Source organism: Cervus elaphus, chromosome 20, assembly GCF_910594005.1.
Source record: "Cervus elaphus chromosome 20, mCerEla1.1, whole genome shotgun sequence".
Classification (NCBI taxonomy): Eukaryota; Metazoa; Chordata; class Mammalia; order Artiodactyla; family Cervidae; genus Cervus; species Cervus elaphus.
In genome coordinates this window covers 124,028,088-124,045,315 of record NC_057834.1, presented here as the reverse complement: position 1 = coordinate 124,045,315, position 17,228 = coordinate 124,028,088, and the positions used below count along the sequence as shown (strand labels likewise).

Below are 17,228 nucleotides of genomic sequence, written 5' to 3'. Positions count from 1 at the left end.
TTAAACATAGAGTAACCATATGACACAGCCATTTTACAGGGAATATACCCATGAAATGAAAACATACCACCACAGAAAAATCTATACACCAATGTTCACAGCAGCATTAAATAACAATAAAATAGTGGAAACAACCCGACTGCCCAGTAGCTGATGAATGGATAAGATGTTATAATCACACAGCAGAATGTTATTTGCCAATAAAAAGGAATGGTACATGCTACGACATAAATGACCCTTGAAAACATACTAAATCAAAGAAGCTAGTAACTAGACTATATTACACAATTTCATTTATATCAGATGTCCAAATCAGACAAATTTATGTTAAATTAGATTATGGGTTAGTAGTCAGATTAGACTGGAAAAGGTCCGTTTTCATTTCAATCCCTAAGAAAGGCAATCCCAAAGAATGCTCAAACTACTGCACAATTGCACTCATCTCCCGCTAGTAGAGTAATGCTCAAAATTCTCCAAGCCAGGCTTCAGCGGTTCACTGTTCAAGCTAGTTTTAGAAAAGGCAGAGGAACCAGAGATCAAATTGCCAATATCCGCTAGATCATTGGAAAAGCTAGAGAGTTCCAGAAAAACATCTATTTCTGCTTTATTGACTACGCCAAAGCCTTCGACTGTGTGGATCACAATAAACTGTGGAAAATTCTGAAGGAGATGGGAATACCAGACCACCTGACCTGCCTCTTGAGAAACCTGTATGCAGGTCAGGAAGCAACAGTTAGAAGTGGACATGGAACAACAGACTGGTTACAAATAGGAAAAGGAGTACCTCAAGGCTATATATTGTCACCCTGCTTATTTAACTTCTATGCAGAGTACATCATGAGAAACGCTGGACTGGAAGAAGCACAAACTGTAATCAAGATTGCAGGGAGAAATATCAATAACCTCAGATACGCAGGTGACACCACCCTTATGGCAGAAAGTGAAGAGGAACTAAAAAGCCTCTTGATGAAAGTGAAAGAGGAGTGAAAAAGTTGGCTTAAAGCTCAACATTCAGAAAACAAAGATCATGGCATCTGGTCCCATCACCTCGTGGGAAATAGATGAGGAGACAGTGGAAACAGTGTCAGACTTTATTTTGGGGGGCTCCAAAACTACTGCAGATGGTGACTGCAGCCATGAAATTAAAAGACGCTTGCTCCTTGGAAGGAAAGTTATGACCAACCTAGACAGCATATTAAAAAGCAGAGACATTACTTTGCCAACAAAGATCCGTCTGGTCAAGGCTATGGTTTTTCCAGTGGTCATGTATGGATGTGAGAGTTGGACTGTGAAGAAAGCTGAGAGCCGAAAAATTGATGCTTTTGAACTGTGGTGTTGGAGAAGACTCTTGAGAGTCCCTTGGACTGCAAGGAGATCCAACCAGCCCATCCTAAAACAGATCAGTCCTGGGTGTTCATTGGAAGGATTGATGCTGAAGCTGAAACTCCAATACTTTGGCCACCTGATGTGAAGAGTTGACTCATTGGAAAAGGCCCTGATGCTGGGAGGGATTGGGGGCAGGAGGAGAAGGGGACGACAGAGGATGAGATGGCTGGATGGCATCACTGACTCGATGGGCATGAGTTTGAATAAACTCCGGGAGTTTGTGATGGACAGGGAGGCCTGGCGTGCTGCAATTCATGGGGTCGCAGAGTCGGACACGACTGAGCGACTGAGCTGAACTGAACTGAGTTAGATTAGATGAGTAGTTTTGTAGAGCTGGGAGGCAGCTGGGCTTCCCTGGTGGCTCAGATGATAAAGAATCCGTCTTCAACGAGGGAGACCTGGGTTCCATCCCTGGGTTGGGTAGATCCCCTGGAGGAAGGCATGGCAAGCCACTCAGTATCTTGCCTATAGAATCCCCATGGGCAGAGGAGCCTGGTGGGCTACAGTCCACCGGGTCGCAAAGAGTGGGACACAACTGAGTGACCAAGCACAGGGAGGCAGGTGAAGTGGACTTACTGCTAGTAAGTGTGGGGCTTGTTTTAGAGGGAGAGGAAAACACACACAACCCTATGAAAATGCTTAGAAAAAAATTGTATTTTACACTTTAAACAGGTATATTGTATGGTATGTGAATTTTATCTCAATAAAGCTGGTAGGGGGGGCCTTTTTTTTTCCCCTAAGCTTCTTAAACTTGCTCACAAGTTTAAGCACATATTCACACACAAATATTCTCTTGTTCTGTAAGTTCCTGCTTCTTTCCTCACTAGTGCCACAGGAACTTCCCCACCCCCCCACCCTATTCCACAAAATGGAAAGGGGAGAGTAAAAGTAATGACTTCATCAGAAAGCAACTCTATTATAGCAATTACTTTGAAATCTATAACCCCTTCAACCATTAGTGGTTCAGCAAAGTTCGTTTTCTGGTGGGCTCCACCGTTTCCAAACCACACACTAATTAAACATGCTTAACAAAGATACACTTAGGTATACATCTGTATAAACCCTGAAAAAAACGCTATAGGACACCACTCTAACATTACCTATAAAACAACTACTGAGGCTATACCACCTCTTCTCCTAAAAAAAAAAAAAAACAAAAAACAACACTAGGGCAAGGTGTTGTTACTCTCTAATAACAGAAGATGAAAAAAAGCAGGCAAACCAACAATCAGCTTTGGCTTTACAAGACTGGTTTAGAAGTAGGAAGTGTAAATATGAACTGTCTACCCTCTATAGCTTAGGATTAGTGTCAATAAAACAGGTGGTAAATGTGGGGGAGGGGAGCTTCTTGGCTAAACATCACAGAACTATAACTTCTTCCAAACCCTAAATTTATGTAAACAGATCACAGGCCACCCTCTTCAAACCAAATCATAACCCAAGCAAATAACACAGGATTCTATTTCTGGATCTCTTATTAACTCACTGGATAATCTTTGAAACTTCAGTCTCTCTACTTCGCTCAGTAACTTAACCACAATTTCCAGTCCCAAAATCAAATCATGTGGTCTAATAAAGAATGTTTCCCCAATTTGTAGATTTACTTTCATGAAAAATCTGACAAAGGTATATGAAGTTAAATCATATGTTTAAACCATCTTTAAAGAATATACAAGAAATATGAAAAAAATTCTAAAGACCTGTTCACTCCAAAAATGTTGAACTCTTTCATTTTAAACTTCTAAAGGTATTCACTAAATAGAGAAAGAATAAGCTCTCAGAGGGCTGAACAGTTTTGAGGCTTTAAATTTATGCTCAGTTATATTTAGAAAACCAAGATGCCACCTCTCTGGATCCCGTATCTTTATCTCAGGCATTTGATTCATGTGCTTTGCCTGGTATAATTCAAAGCAAGAGATCCACCATACCCCTGCAATGTAAATTGAACACTTTGGAACAATATGATTGTTAAGAGAAATGAGATGCTGTACTACAACTGGGGAAAGATGGGAAGCTATAGTCTCCACTGCTACAGCTTTTTAACAAAATAAGAATTACCTGTCTGGTCCCCAAAGCCAGTCAACAAACCACTGCCAACTTTTAAGAATCATTTCTATCCTATTCCTGGAAATCCTGATTCAAGCGTCTAGGGTGAAACCTAGGGAATCTATTAATTACAAGTATCACACGATTCTGGTTGCACAGCTTAATTCAGGAACTACTGCTTTAGGACTGGGATAGCATAAAGGTTTCATATCACTTGCCAATTATCTTCAATAGGTAGTAACTGCCTGAAGTGCTACACTGAGAAGGTCGTGTCTGAAAAAAAACAAGAAATTAGTAGTTTGCCATGGACATGGTGATCGGGAAGTGACAACATGCAAACCATGTATCTGCCATCTGTGACTCAGATCACTGACTGAAAATGGACTTTTTTTAAGGAGGCTTTTGGTAAGAGATCCAGAACTGGATTATTTACTTCTAACTGGCAGAAGCTTTCTCTGGGAAGGTAGCAGGCAGTAACAGCAGGCCCACCGGCTATGTGCCAGAACTCTTCAAAAGTAATTATTAAGCTTTCCAATATTATATAAAGATTTATGCTTTCAAAATGTCTATAATCTTGCTTGAGAAATGAAAACTTCCACATGACAATATAAACTTGGTCTTTTAAAAAAAAAAAAAAAAAGCTATTTGTGCTTTGAGGAGTTTCACTTTAGGTAAAGGTGAGAATTAGTGGCGCACTGACTGCCAGGCCCGAAACAGTATATTTTAGATTGAATCAAGAGACAAAAATCAACTGCGGGTTTCTGATCAGGACGTGACTCAAGTAATGTCCACTAGCAGCATTTACCAAGAAAATAAATGGGAGGTTATATAATCAAGGTATGCTCCATGTAAAGGCAAATAATCTCTTTCCTATTGTTTCTGTATGTACCTGTCTCTGCCACTGAATTGCAGGCCTCCTAGTAGGCCAGGGACATGTCAAATTAACCATTCTATCTGCCATAATGCTGAGCAGATATTTTGTACCTAATAGTCCAAAACGTTTACTAAATTGGTATAAGTGAAAGAAAACTCTTACAGCTATTTCCAAAGTAATAGTAACAGAATTTAGTACAGAAACATGAAAATCCAAAGAAGTGGATAGAATGAAATTATGCCAAAAAAAAAAGGGGGGCGGGGGGGAACCCAGGTTAAAAGAGACAACAAACAGTAACACTAAATGTAATGTGTAGACCTTGCCTGAATCTTGATTCAATTAAAAACTGTAAAAAGACACAATCAAGGATATTTTTACTATGAACTGACACTGGACAACACTAATAGGAAATACTGTTAATTCTACTAGCTACAATAATAGCATATGGTTATGTAAGAAAATGTCCATATTTTTTAGACATGCATATTAAGCTTTGTAGGGGTGAAAAGACAATGTCTACAATTTTCTTTAAAATACTCAAGCAAAAGAGAAAAAGGAAAAAAGGCAACTGAGGCATATATGGCAAACAGCTTAATAATTATTAAATCTGTAATAGGTATAAAGGGTTTCATTACATTTTATCTAGCTTTGAGTGTACTCGGCAGTACAGCTGGACTTTAATGTTACTCCAGCACTATACAATCAACTCTTTTTCTTTTTTTCCTCACATTTCAGGAAGCTTAAGAATGACTAGTACTTCTGAGAAAACAGCCTAGACTCAATCAGAAAAAAAAAGGAGGGGTGGCATTCATTTGTTAGCTCTACTAATAGGCAATCTCTCTGAATTGACTCAAAGAACTTCTTGTAAATTAATATGAGGACTGAGTGTGAGCCAAGACAGTGACTCAGCTGCTAAAAAGAAAATACAATCTTAGGGTTCATTAGAAGAACAGTATCGAGATCAAGGAGGTAGCAGTTCCATTCACTCTTCACTGGTTAGTTCACAACTAGAGTATTGTGTTCTGTTCTGAGTACCACATTTTAAGAACACTTACAAGCTAGAAAGTTTGCAGGGAGGGTATCAGACTGGCAAGGAGTTTAGAAGCCAAATGGCAAATGGAGAATGACTGAAGAAAACGGGTGTGTCTAGCTTGGCGGGGGGGGGCGGGAAACACTTTCCAGTCTTCCATGTCAGCTCTAGCATAGACACCCCAGTAAAATATTTTCCAGAGGACTTTAAAAATTGTTAACAGGCATTCCATAATCAAGAAAGTGAGTGAAGTACTTTTCTAAGGGACTTACCAAAGAATTCTATATCCTAGAGTGCTTTATGACTCAAGAAATTCTGTATTTACCATATGTAACCATTCATTCAACAAATACTTACTGAGCCCTTATTACCTGCCAACACTTCTCCAAGCCCTGAGAATACAACAACGAACGTTTTCAATACCTTGATATCAGTTTGTGAAACAGCCAGGCTGAGCCTCTTGCTACTAACTTGCATTGCTCCTCCTCACCTCTAGATTTTTGATTATGTGTTCACAGTAGACTACCCTCTCACTATCTTATTTCAAACATTATTGTTTCCAAGAAGCTTTCCAGATCATAAGGAAAACCACTCTTTTCAACAAAACCCTGACTCTTTTTCTACATCAGTTCTTTAGGAAGAGACCATGCCTCTTAACTACCTTTGGATCTCTCACAATGCCCGGAACCATGTCTTGAAAGTGTAGGTGCTGAAAAAATATTTGCTGAATGAATAATCACATTCAAATATTTAAAGAGTTATCTTGTTAAAGAAGGCAAACTAGGTCTCCAATGTTGCACAGAAAATAAGAAGGAAAAAGAGATGAAATTAGAAGCAAATCTTGCCCCAATTAAAGCTAGCAACAAACAAGCTACCTTACAGCTATAGTGACTACAGGTATTCTAAGAGTAGCTGAATGACTGTATCAAGCATTTTAGTGGGATATCTCACTGGCCTGAATGAAAGATTAACTCAAGATGTATGTCTATATTGATATGTATATTAGACAAAAGGTAACTTTTGATACAATATTAAATTCTTAAAATTAAGCTCAAATATGAAATATCCTTTCATTTATTAGTACAGCTGATCCCCAAATAATGCGAAGTTTAACCTGAGTATCTTACAGCTGCCCCTCCGTAGCTGCAGTTCCTCTGCGTCTGTGAACTCAAACCATGGGCCGTGCAGTACTGCAGCACTCACTATTGAAGAGTATTCACTACAAGTGGACCTGTGTAGTTCAAACCCTTACTGCTCAAGGATCACCAGTAGAGAGAAAAAAAGGAGAAAAAAAAAAAAAAAGACACTGTATCCATTCTGGAAAAATCAACACAAGGTTTCTTAATTATGCCCCCAAAGCAGAACAGATACAAACACTTAGGTCATCCACCTCTGTAAGCAAATCTCCTTAGATAAGGAAATTCTTTAGGTCAATGATTTTCAATATTTTGCAGTAAGAAAAAATAATTATGAAGCCATCAGCTTCATCTAACCAAACCACTAAAAGCATTAAGTTCTTCAAAGAAATAAGCTAGTCATGCTGCCTTTCTAGTTAAAAACTAGAAAACAGAAAAAAAATAGATACCTCCGTATGCCTAGGATCTCTCTCTGCTGTCTCTCCCAAACCAAAAGTGGTCGTCTTTGCTGGCAGGGACCCTATCAGCTACTTGTGTCCCAGCTTTTAGTACAGTGCCCAGGACATACTAGATGCTGAATAAATGAGCAAACAAATGAGAAAAACTGAGTCCAATGTTGCTGGATGAAAACAAGTACTTTATAAAGTATCACTAACAGTTTTGTTTTTCTTACCAGAAATCTGCCAAGGAAATGAAAGCAAATGAGTAGATTCTTAAATCTAGTTTTTCACTAAAAAGTGCTATTTTTATGTCACTTATTTAAATGTAAATCCAAGTTCTTGGTTGCTTCTGGGGGACTAAAATTAATTTATTGATCAGCAGAGCTAAATGACAAATTTCTAATGCAAAGAAAAACCTAAAACATTTAATACACCCACAACTTGACCTATAAGATCATAATCAAATAATTTATAAAACTGATTAACATAACTGACCAAAAAGCAAAATACTTTTATAATACCACCAAGTGCTTAAACTATTCTTCAAAAGTGCCACACTTCACGTTTTTCAAATTCTCATTTGAACCATAAAAACCAGGTTTTTTTAGTTAAAAACTAGAAAAGAGAAGATTATAAAAATGATTATCTGCTCATGGTAGAGAACTTAGAAAATATAAACAGGTTCAAAGGAGAAAATAAAGACTACCCAATGCAAAATGGACAGGGAGGCCTGGCGTGCTGCAATTCACGCGGACACGACTGAGCGACTGAACTGAACATAAAAATGCTTTTTCTTTGCCATCTTCTTTTCTGTGGAGCTAGAAATTCTCTATATACTGTCACTCTCCTACACACTGCACAAGAGAAAACAGACTCACACTATGGCAGTTCCCCAAGTGTCTTCGGTGGAATCACGTTCCAGGTACAATTTCTCGATCTCTAAATTTTACAGATGTATACTTTCATAAAAATAAGACCAAATCTGCTATTTAGTAATCCTTTGACGTTTCCCTTCTGATTCCATTTCCTTCTTACCTTCAGAATTCACAAAGAATACAAGCTGAAGTAAAAATACATCCAACTACTGGAAAAGGATCCAAATTTAACAAAGGAAGGCGCTGCTCCCAACAGTTTTTGTCCCTTAGTCTGACATCATCACAAAACAAGTTCTACTCCAAGTAGCCCAGGTCCTTTGAGGTTCTTAAACTTCAATTTCTACCTCAAAAATCCAAGTATGTCCTTCATAAAAATCTTGTCGGCTTTCTACTACAGCATCCAAGACTAAGACAGAATGCAGGGTCCAGGCTACTGTCTCTGTTCTGTATAACTGAGTAACACTGTGTTAGCCTCAGCTTATGTCTCATTTTCTCCATTTGTCAAAACAAGTATTAGTTGACTTACCTACATCGAGGACTGAGTGAGGCTCCAAAATCTAACAGATCAGAGAAAAAGCTTTTCACAAAGTATTATTCAAATTAAGGTGGATATCTTTCCAATACACACATGCCCTATAATAAACATAAAACATGACTTGCCCTGATGCACACAGATGCCGTTCTGACAGTGATTCCTATCTATGTACATACATATGAGACAATACCATCAACAGCTCCTTACACAGGGTAGACAGGTAAAGCATGTCACAAATTCACAGACCCAATCACACTAGCAAAAGCAGATGCGTATATTGTTTTCCTGCCATGACAGTCTGCTCCATCTTCACTCAGAAAAGTCAACCTGCTCATGACTGCAGCATACTTGACTTCCATGTCTGTAATTTCCCAAAGTTGTACAGCCAAGCCACAGAAACATTTTAGTTCCCATATACACACCAGCCAAAATCTAGGATCTCACTGCACCCCACTCCCAAATCTATCTATCTATAAGCAAACAGAATTTGAAATTGTTATTATGGAGTTCTAGCAGTCTTCCTCTGCTCACACATTCTCTCACAAATCTATGTTCCACAGTAAGGCCAGGTCTCAGCCTTAGGAAATAGCCAATTCCAACTTCTGAAATCTTTAATAAGGTCACATTGACTCCACATTTTACCAATCAATCAGAAGATCAATCTTATATCCTTGACACCACTATACCTCTGGGCAGGACTCTGTTTAGTAGAATTCATTTACAGGTTTCAGCTTTGTACTCCAGGTAAAAACTTGAACTAAAACTCAGTTTACTGGGTAAAGTCTCCTTCAGACACACAGTCATCCTAGGATCATCAGTCAACTCTTCAACTGAATCCATGACATACATATTATTTGAAAATAATGAAAAAATAGCCAATGCTATAGCTTAAATATTTGTGTCCCCCACAAAATTTCTATGTTGAAATCCTAACCCCTAAACATGACATTAGGAGGTGGGGTCTTTGGGAGGTGGCCAGGTCATGAAGGCAGAGCCTCCATAAATAGGATTAGCCTCTTATAAGAGAGGCTCCAGGAGGTATCCCTTGCCCTTTCCACACAGCATGAGAGCATCAGTTACGACCCAGGAAGGAGACCCTCACCAGGAGGCACTTCCATCTTGGACTTTTCAGCTTCCTGAACAGCAAGCAATCAATTTCTGTTGTTTGTAAGTTTCCCAGTCTGTGGCATTCTGTTACAGCAGCCCAAACAAAAACAGTCAAATACCAGATTTCTACAGACTCTCTCTAAAAACTTCCACCCAAGGACTTTCTCCATCTCCAAAATTATTAGCATTCAATTCAGAAGAGTTTTCTAGGACTATGTTCTAAGTGATAGTGTCTCTTACTGCATCCCATAACAGACTTCTTTACCTGTGAATAATGGGAAATAAGTCAGACGAGGGCAATGTTAATGTAGGTCTGAATATACCAAAATGAAGTCACTTAGATTACAGTAGAATTCTGAGAGCAACCAGAGTAGTTTCTTAGTCATTAGAAACTTGACAGTGCCAGAGTTCTTACCGAATATGGTCCTAATTATCGTGTATCAAGTTCACATCTACCCTGTATTTTCTCTTCTTACAGTACTAAACACCATATATGAGTCTCATTTGCTCTCCATTTCAGTTGTTTTGTCTCAATTCTATAGAAAACAACCACTTTGAAAGACACTGCATTCTCAGGTTATCAGCTGACATGCCAAGTAAAACAGCAGTCAAACATACCTAACTAAAAAGATTACTTAAAATAAGTAGAATTCCATTGTTATAAATACATCTGGTTCCAAATAACAAAGCTATTTCCATATCCCAGCAGATGGCCCACAGTAATAATGCTTTGCTGATCTAGTTATAACAAATTCTATTAAATCCAAAATCCTGTATAGCAGATGCCTTTTCCAATTTCAGTATAAGTCAATCTCTTTAACCAAAACATTAAGCTTTGGTTCTTGTTATTTGTGCACTAAAGTCCATTTATGCCAATTAAGGTGGTCAAAATTTTTGACAGTTACTATAAAATGCCTCCGTAGTGTTTTCTGAGTTTTGGGGTGGAGGAGGCAAAGAGTACCTCCATTAAGGACTGAAAGGCTAACTGTTCAAAATGAAAAAGATTCATAGCTAAAGGAAGGCTGAGGAGAGTAGTTACAGTAAGCTTCAGCTGTCCTAAGCCAAGGTTTCTGAATAGTGGCAATGTGGAAAGCTAAGTGACTAACAAAGCTCACAGTGAAGAACACCGAAAATACAATTTCTGATTTGAGAGGTTATTAGCAGGGATAAACAGGAAAACACGTACCTGGATGACTAACAACACACATCTCTGTACACTGAAGTGTTAAAGACTGATATTTAAGAGAAGTGTGGATAAAATGTCAACTTGACTTTGCTGTTTATTTCCCCAACCACACTCAAAATCGCATCTTCATATTCTGGTCATACCCTTATTTGAAACATTCAGTTCAGTTCAGTCGCTCAGTCTTGTCTGACTCTTTGCAACCCCATGAATCGCAGCACGCCAGGTCTCCCTGTCCATCACAAACTCCCGGAGTTTACTCAAACTCATGCCCATCGAGTCGGTGATGCCATCCAGTCATCTCATCCTCTGTCGTCCCCTTCTCCTGCCCCCAGTCCCTCCCAGCATCAGGGTCTTATTTGAAACACTACCCTCTGTTAACTCATAACACAGTAACAGCACACTGCAGTGATTAAGAGTCACTGAGTCCTGAGAACAGACTGCAGGGGTTCAAACCCTGGCTGTTTCCCTTCCCAGCCACATACCCTTAGCCAAGTTACCTGCCTCTGTACCTACATCATCTGTAAAATTTTGGTGATAATAAGATTTACCTTCCAGAGTTGTTGTGAGAATTACATGAATAATAAATATAGTCAGAACACTTTGGAGCCCATAGTAAAGCCTCAGAAAAAGTTAGCTATTATTATCACTACCTCTATCATCATCATCATCACATTAATCCTCAGTAAAGTTCTGAAAGGCAGAAATATGAAATGACTTATCTAAATCACAAACAAGTGACAAAATGCAATAAGAAAAATCTCATTTTAAACCCTGAAGTTTAACATTAAAAGTTATTCATTCCCTAAGCAATGGGATTTTCCAACCTCTAATTCTCCAGTAATTCACATGAGGCTCCTTTAAGTTAGAAGAGCAGCATAAAGAAGTGGAAATAGCAACAGATATGCACTAAGATGATATAACTGCTCCATCACTGACTTCATCTTGGGCAAGTCACCTAATCTAAACTTCAAATTGCTCACCTTAAAAAACACTTTGCCTACCTCACAGGGCTGTTGCCTGATAAACAGATAACACATGAGAAAACATATATAAGCCATAAACACACTACATCAATGTTCATGAGCCATGTGATACTCATCTTTATACCCCCAATGCCTAGCAGAATGCACAGCAGAGGTTACAATTTAAAAGAAAGCCATAAAAGGGATGGAGTTGACAGGGTGAGGATTACAATGATAAAAGAGTAAGAAACTCAAATGTCCATCAACTGATAAGTGGAGAAATAAAAGGCAGTAGAGCCAGAAGATGGAATCGTGCTGGTGGTTAGTCGTGCCCAACTCTTTGCAACCCCATGGACTGCAGCCCCCCAGGCTCCTCTGTCCATGGGATTTACAGGCAAGTATCCTGGAATGGGTTACTATTTCCTCCTCCAGGGGATCTTCCTGACCCAGAGATTGAACCCACATCACCTGCATTGGCAGGTGGATTCTTTACCACTGCACCCCCTGCGAAGTTCCATACAACAGAATATTCAACAATAAAAAGGAATGAGATATTGACACATAATACAAAAATGAATAACCTTTGAAACACTACACTAAGTGAAAAAAGTCAAACACAAAAGACTATGAGTTGTATAATCCCATTTAAACAGAATGTTCAGAATAGACACATCTACAGAAATGTTAAGTACATTAGCACTTGCTTAGGACTGGGGAATGAAGGGGAAATGGACAGTGACAGCTAATGGACTCAGACTTTCTCTTTTGGGATGATGTCTGTGATGAAGGCTGCACAATTTGGCGAATACAATAAAATCCACTGAACTGTACACTTCAAATGGGTGAATTGTACAGTATATGAATTATGTCAATAAAACTTTTAAAAAAGAAAAATAAGTTTGAGAGAACCTTTAAAGCATAAAATCACTGGCTTTAGAACTCAACGTTGTTTCTTTTTCAAAGAAAAAAAGTGAGTTTTCTAATATTTGAGCAGCTCTGACATGTGGACAAGAATGAGACTGAAGGAAACATTAGGAGAAAATACTAAGAATTACCACACCAGACCATAACATCTCTACAACACCTTCTGTAGAAAACAAATCTGGAATCTCTTATGCTTTCTTTCAAAATTCTCAGGTTACAAATCACCTCCTGGTCCCAATTCAAAAGTCATCATGATCATTGTTTCTGAACTTTAAGACTGCATTTAATACTGTCTACCATATTACCCTTCCTATCCTTGGCTTCTGTGGCACTGATGTACTTCCTGGTTCTTCTCAGAAATGCTTTATCTATTAGCCTATAATGTCACCCCCAGTTCCAAACCTCAAAGCTCTTTTGCCATCATACTACTAACCTTCCAACACTCATCTATTCACATTTTTTTTTAAATACCAAATACAGCCCTGCTTAATAGACAATCTACATTTCATATCATCTTATAGTGATACACTACAGGATTACTCTATTCAAATCTTGATTATCTTTGCTAAGGTTGGAAAGCAGTGGTATGGCTCAACCAAAATAATTCCCATACGTTTTTTCTTTTGAACAGATCTGTTTTTCTGATTGTTTTGCTTAGACTAATACTAAACTAGCCTACACTTCCAGAGTCAAACCAGCAAGGAGAAAAGACTATCAGGAGTTGAAGGAGGCTAATCTTTTATTGAAAAGTTAATTGTATACAATCTCAGTGCTGACCATTACCCACCCTGGCTCATTTATCTTTATAGTGACACTTTCCTAACTTCCTCATCATTATCAGCCAGTCTCCCCAAATTCTAGCCTTTAATCTTTTAATGTTTAGTTCACCCTCTTTCCTTGGCACACATCCCAGTATCACTAAGTTCAAATTAATTTTTACTCAAACATTCTCTTACATATTCTATAAATTTTTTCACAGGACAGTATAATTTAAAGACTAAATGCATAAGCTCAAAGGCAGAACTGCCTGGATTCAAATTCTGGCTCTGCTCCTTACCCTCTATGGGATTTAGGGCAAATTACTTAACCTTTCTGTAACTCTGTTTCTTCATAGTGATAATAACACCTTATTATAAAGATTTTAGGAGTTAAATACATGTATATAGTTTAAAACACTGTACCTGGCATACAGTACTCTATAAATGCTAGTTACTGTTTTATTCCAAACATCACCATTTTATCTCAGACCCTCATCAGCTTATTCCTAAAATTCTTCAAGAGCCTTCTAGTCAGTCTTCCTACTCCAGAATGCTCAACTAATTATGAAAATCTTCCTCAGGAATAATATACTTCATCTTACTCCCAATCTTTAGAACTCACTGTGGTACTCCATCAAATTAAACTATATATCCTTACTAAGGTCCTCCATCAATACCTACTCTACCAAGCCTAAACTCATTTATTATTATAATTCATCAATAAGATGCTCTATGCCAATCAAGTTGCTCGATATCTTCTGTACTGATACACTGTCGGTGTATGTCTTGGTAAATACCCCTTCACTCTCCTGGAATACATCTCTTGCCTTTTGAAAATTTCAATTTCTCCAAATCACTACCTTTGATTTTGGCTACATTGTTATCCCAACCAGGAGCTTGATGTTGCATGAAATTCTGAATGATGCATGTTATATGTTCTTTCCCCAACAAAAGTGAGAGGAGACCACATATTTTATTTCCTGTGTCTTTTCATACATAGCACAGTATTTTGCAGAAGTACACAAATACTGACTTAATAAATATGCCTCAGAATGTATCAGAACAACACTCTTTTATCTTCCACTGCCCCACCCATACTTAGCATAGTGAAGGCAGATAGAATCTGTCTTTAAGTATTTTTATTTTACATACACAGGAGAATATACTAACAATTGTACCAGATTAAAAAAAAAAAACAACTCAGAGAATCATTGAAATCACCAGACCTCATCCAAAAACATAGCTAATAAAAGCATGAGGAAGCCCTCATATCTTCAGCAACACAAAACCAAAAACAAGATTCATCTTAACTTCAAGAAACACAAAAAGAAAACAGAAACCTAAAAAAAAATTTTAATTCAATCAAATCTCTAGATACTACCCAAACATAAAAATGAAGCGGAGCTCATTGCTCATCTATAAATATCTGCTTATAGCCTAGGAGAAATAAAAGGCTTCCCTCATTGCTACTGTGGCCCGTTCCCTGTTAAGGGAGCAATCTGTGGTCATAAAAGAGCAAAACACGGCAAGATGGAAACCTGAACCTGGAAGAGACATTAAGGAAAGAAATTACTCAAAATACATGTTTCAAAAACCAGAGAGTACAATGATACTCAAGAGAAAGAGAGGGAAAGTGAAATAAAAAAGCACCCACGAAATGAGTGACTCACTGAAACTTATCTAGTGCTGCCTTGCAAGTAAAGAGCTATGCATATAACATCCATGACATGCACACCTGTTTCACTGGCAAACAAAACAGAAAAAATAAACGTCAGAAAAAGACAAGGTAGATGCCCCATCAATCTCTAACTCCCTGGTCAATCCAACTCAGCTCATTCAGGAATCCAACCAGGAACAACAGAGACGTGGATTGCACAATACAGAAAAGAAAAATCTTCGCCAACCACACACAAAAAAGTAGAACGGAGAAGTGAAAACTATACACCTCAACGCATCAGCAGCTAGAGCTTATTATTCTCTTTAGGATTAAACTGTATAGAAAAGAACAAGAGCAGCTCAAGGAGAGGGGAAAATGTCAATGAAACTACGTCCCTTACTGGTCTCAATCTCAGAGAGTGCAAGTGTTGCTTCTTTCAGCTGACCAACCGTCGGCCTCCGCACAGCAAATTGACCCTAACACCTTCCACGCCACCCGGAGGAAATCACAGAGGAAAAAACCAGCCCGCTTTAACCTCCGTCCTCACCAGCTGCAAACTGGAGGGGGGTTGGGGGGGGGGGGGGGAGACACCCTACCACGTGGGCAGGATGCAACACACACAGGACAGCAACACGTCCGCATGGAACTGCTGCCTCTGCCCAATGCCGATAGAGGACACGGCGACAGGATGGGTGGGAACACAGGCCCCCCGCACGGGCCTCCCCACCCCGAAGGGCACCCCCGACGCGCGAGGTGCTGGCCGCTTCGCCGGCCAAAAAGCACCCCGGAGCTTGAAGGGAAGAAGCTACATCGCGCTGGGGAAGCGGGCTAGCCCAGGCCAGGGGCAGATTACGGAGAGAAGACGGAGGCCACTGTCCTCGGACTCGACGCCCCCGGGAATCCCGTCTAGCTCCCTCGGGCCCCGCCTGGGGGAGGGGCGGGAGGCGCGGAGCCGCCGCTTCCCTGCTGAGGGGCAGCAGCAGCTGAGAAGCGCCGCGGGGGAGGGAGGAACCCAGCCCTAGCCGCTCGCCGGGCCTCAGCCTGGGCTCAGGCCCCCTGTCCCGCCTGCCGCCCGCCGCCCGCCCCGCGACGCGGCCGCAGCTGTGAGAACGGAGAGGACGTCTCGCGGAGGGCAGCCCCTGCCTCCGTCCCGGGAGATGCCCCGGCCCCGCCTCCTCGCCCGCCGCCCCGACCCGACCGCCCCGGCGGCGGGCGCTCACCTCAGGCTGCGCAGGCCGGGACGGCCCGGCCGAGCCCCCGGCCGCTGTGTGCGTCTCCGCCCCCCGGGAAACGTCCCAACGGCGCCTGGTGCGAGCCGCTGAGGCCCGGAGCAGCGCCGAGAGCGGCGGCGGCAGCGGGAGCAGCCAACATCCGGGGCCGCGCACCCGGAACTACTTCCCGACCAGCTCCCCCTCCCGCCGCCGCCGCCGCCCCCGCCTCCCGCGACGTCGCTGCGCCACCGGTACGGCGTCGGGGCGTCACTGCCCCTCCGCTGTCACGGCCGCGGCTATGAGCGCGAGATCCTTCCGCTGGGGCAAATAGTACCCTGGGACTCCGGGGGTGGGGGGGGGGGGTCCTCCTTCAGCGAAGCGGGTGTCAGGCAGCCGCAGACAGCTCCGAGCGACTTGTTGAGGCGGGGAGTAGCGGGTTCTCTGTCCCTCAGAGTGGCGGCCAGGGAGTGAGGGCAGTGGGAGCGGCCCTTTAGTTGAGGACAAGAGGGACCTCCGCCTTGAACCCTCCCCAGGGACTCCGGGGCCCTGTGTCCCGGGGGAAGGGCGCCTTGCGACTTTCCCCCAAGCTCCCTTCACCTCACCGTAGCAACAGGTACCTTAGTCTCTTCGGGACACCGATCACCGCGGCTTCTACGGCCCCAGCAAAGGCACCTTGGACCTTCAGGACACCTCTTCTTCCAGAACTCCACACGTCCCGGGTTCTAGACCCATCTCTGCCGGGTCCTCTCCTGTGCCTCGCCTTGGTTTCCTTCTCTTTAAAACAAAGGAGATGAAACGCTCAAGACCCTTCTGATTCTTAAGCAGCTGCCCAGGTTATGGTCCTTGCTATCAACAGGTGGAGCACTTAGAAGAGTAGTTGGGCGACTTGTGAACTTTGGAATTTACTTCTACGTCAGTCTTTACTGATTTTTTCTCTAAAGTATCTGCCCTGTAATTTCACGTTTAATTACATTCATACATCGTATTATTTGCCATTGCTTCCTTCGCGTTAGTCACATACAGCACCAAGTATGCTTCTGAACTCGCAGTAGGTGCTCAATATTTGGAAACTCAGATAACTTGTTAGATGAATACTGGGTT

At 41.1% G+C, this 17,228-nt stretch overlaps 1 protein-coding gene across 4 annotated transcripts in view; it reads right to left on the bottom strand.

Annotated features, from left to right (window-relative positions):
* FOXJ3 (forkhead box J3) overlaps positions 1 to 16,818 on the bottom strand; it is a 141,243-nt gene extending 124,425 nt beyond the window's left edge. For 2 of the 4 annotated variants that reach the window (XM_043875803.1, XM_043875806.1), the window contains exon 1: positions 16,137 to 16,268. The gene's annotated coding sequence lies outside the window, so the exon portion shown is untranslated. Of the gene's footprint in view, positions 1 to 15,316; positions 15,441 to 16,136; positions 16,269 to 16,744 lie in introns of those variants that run through there. The other 2 variants (XM_043875804.1, XM_043875805.1) reach the window with 2 other exon arrangements.
* Between the last annotated feature and the right edge of the window lie 410 nt (positions 16,819 to 17,228).